The sequence below is a fragment of the Sphaerodactylus townsendi genome, linkage group LG06 (assembly GCF_021028975.2).
Source record: "Sphaerodactylus townsendi isolate TG3544 linkage group LG06, MPM_Stown_v2.3, whole genome shotgun sequence".
Lineage (NCBI taxonomy): Eukaryota > Metazoa > Chordata > Lepidosauria > Squamata > Sphaerodactylidae > Sphaerodactylus > Sphaerodactylus townsendi.
Genome location: NC_059430.1, coordinates 121738348 through 121741631, shown reverse-complemented (window position 1 = coordinate 121741631; position 3284 = coordinate 121738348).

The following is a 3284-nucleotide window of genomic DNA, read 5'->3' as shown; positions in this document are numbered from 1 at the left end:
CCTAACTTTTGATGTCTCATTAGAATGGTCCCTTGCTCCAGTGTTAGACTTGAGTGTTTATAATAATCCCATTTTGAAAGCCTGGTGGGTGTGTATACTTAGAGGAAAATAGGCATGAGCATAATTTACAAGGACTGTCTTAATGGACAAGGTTTGGTTACTAGAGGGTGGTTACTTAGAAGAGAAGAGAAGAGTCTCAAAAAAGCTTAAACACTCTTTCCCTTCCCCTCTCCACAACAGATACCTTGGGAGGTAGGTGGGGCTAAGAGACTTCTGAGAGAACTGTGACTATCTCACGATCACGCAGCAGGCTTCATGGGGAGGGAGTGGGGAAACAAACCCGGTTAAAGTCTGCCACTCATGTTGAAAACTAGGGAATCAAACTCAGTTCTCCAAATGAGAGTCCACTGCTCTTACCAGTTACCACTCTACCACCCCAGTTACCTTCCCCTCAAGTCAGACTACTGGTTCCTTCTAGCCAGATGGGAAAAAATGAATTGGAAGAGAAATTAAGGACAACATTATTTAGACGGTTTTATCAAATTCATTCCTGACCTCGGCAATGATTCACTAGAATTCACCAAGGTCTGAAGAATTCAGACCTTGAATCTAGATCATGCATGTACCTTCACTTGCATCAACCAACAGCACACAGGCAAAACGTTCATTACAATACTATAAAAATACTTTATTGAATCCCTGTGTGTGCAGGGATTCAAGATACACAATATGAATGGCCCCAGCTCATATATTCATATAGTCAGAAATGAGTCCTGAGGCAGTATGAGGTAGGCTGGCAGGAGTGCCAGAGGCAAAGAACGGATGGCTTTTTTGAGGTTCCAACAATGGCTGCTTCCGCACAGAAGCGGAAGCGGCCGGGTCGGCGTAGTCCACGCTGACCCGACGCCGTTCGCACGAACGGTTCCAGAAAGAACCGGGAGGACGGCGCCGCTGAGCACTGTCGCCCGGTCGACTTACCGTTCCTGCGGCCATCCGGCGCGTCGCTGAGGCCTGGGGACACACACCCCCTGCCCTGAGCGACTGCTCCAGCATTGCAGGGCAGGGGGGCATGTCCTCAGGCCCCGGCGACGCGCCGGATGGCCGCAGGAACGGTAAGTCGCTGGGTGAGAGGGGGGAGGGATGGCACCTTGGAGCCACTGTCTGTCGCACGGCAGCGGCTCCAAGCCGCCTTTTTCCACAAACCTCGCTGGGGAAGCAAGGTTGGGAAATAGTGGCTTCGTGCCGGTCAGGCGGCGCAGCTGCAAAGCAGCTGCGCCCCCTGTGCGAATGGCTCCCTGGGGATGGCGTTTTTGCCGTCCTCAGGCTGCCATATTCTGCCCGTGCGGAAGGGGCCAATAAGACAAGAAAAACTTGATGAGCTGTCAAGATCTAGGAGAATTTTCCTGGCTGCTGATTAATGGTTGTGCTGGGAGCAAATGAGTGCTGTTTTTTTTACCAGTATACTGAGTAATTTGCTTGTTTGTTGTTTATCTTTATTCAGACATTTTTCAAATTCTTTTTGTAATAATTAGCTCCTTGACTCCTAGGTATTGGACCACTGAAGGAATTCTGAAACCAAACTCACCAGAGTTTGGTTCACCCAATTCCAAATATGATTGTAGAAGGATGATTGACTATTTGCATGTTGCTAATATTTGTATTGTATACATTGTAGCTGTATGTGAGTGTACATTTTAAGCTGAAAGCATTCTTTGAGTTAGAGACACAAGAAGTACTTTTGTATGTATGTAAACACAAGAATTTTCATTATAAAGACTTAAATTGTATCGCTGTCTTGGGACAAGTGTGTTAGTCCTAGGGTGATTACTATCACTCTATTTGCAGGACATCTCTTCCTGGGATCTGTGCCCTTACACCCTCCTTTTCTCCTGCCCTCTTCAGTCCTAGGCTCATTCCGCACACGCAAAATAATGCACTTTCAAGCTGCTTTCACAACTATTTTTGCCATTCCGCACAGCTTCAAAGAGCCCTGAAAGCAGCTTGAAAGTGCATTATTCTGCTTGTGCGGAATGAGCCCTAGAGAAGGCAAGGACCATAACTGATTACCACCACGCTACTTGCAGGGATTTACTAGAGAGGGCCCAGATCATCCTCTCTGCCAAGCAGTCCCCACTTTAGGCAGGGTGCGTCCTGATCTACAGCTTAATTTGAGGGGTGGAGAACCCAGAGTGAACAAGAAAAGGTTTATTAAACAATATTATAGCAAGTAAATAAAGAGGGCTTCCAACCTCCAAGCAGGCCCAGGATATCTCTCTGAATTTCCTCTGATCTCCTTTCTACAGATATCAGATATCAGTTAACCTGGACAAAAACTCTGCTTTGGAAGATGAAGTCTGTGGCATTATGCCCTGCTGAGGTCATTCTCCCCTCAAAAAACCCTGCCTTCTCCTGGCTCTTCCTCCCACCCCAAATCTCCAGGAATTTTCAAATCTGGAGTCGGCAATCTTGGATGTAAACAGGAGGAGAATTACTAGAATGGGTGGGATTACTACAAGGCAAAACACCCCAAAGAAAAGGCCGGTAACAAAAGCCATTAAATTCCCTAACAAGGGCCCCTTCCGCACACGCAAAATAATGCGTTTTCAAACCACTTTCACAACTGTTTGCAAGTGGATTTTGCCATTCCGCACAGCTTCAAAGAGCACTGAAAGCAGCTTGAAAGTGCATTATTCTGCATGTATGGAATGAGCCCTAGACTGCCTTTTTCACTCTGTTCTACTGCATGATCCCAGTAGGTCAGACTCAGCTTACAAGAGGTGAGGGATCAACTTCCTCCAAAAGCAGCCTCATTGCTGCTTAAGCTTTGTGGTGTGAATATCCTCTTGCTCTGTCCAGGGCCTTACATATTCCCTGTCAAGCTCCACCTCTTCAACAGCCATTGGCTTCTGCTTTTCCCTCCATTTCCCCCCAGCCCAATCATTAGCCTTGGAGAGTGTTTCAGAGCTGTTGGTCCAGGGCCATGATATCCTTTTCAGGATAAAGATGACACCAAATTTGAGAATTCATCTGCAATTTCCTAGATCTGTCCCACTTCTGTCCCCAAAGAAGTAGGACCCAAGCAGAGCATTCTAGAATGAAGACAGTCCAGGAAATGGCAGATGAATTCTCAAATCTGATGTTTATCCCGAAAAGATATCGCTAGCATTGATCCTTTAAAAAATTCTGAAATTGAGAATTCACTTCAGATAAATTTTCAGTTACAGAATTCCAAGTGTTATATGTTTTTTAAACAGAAGGAATTTAAAGAACACTTTTTTTGGGGC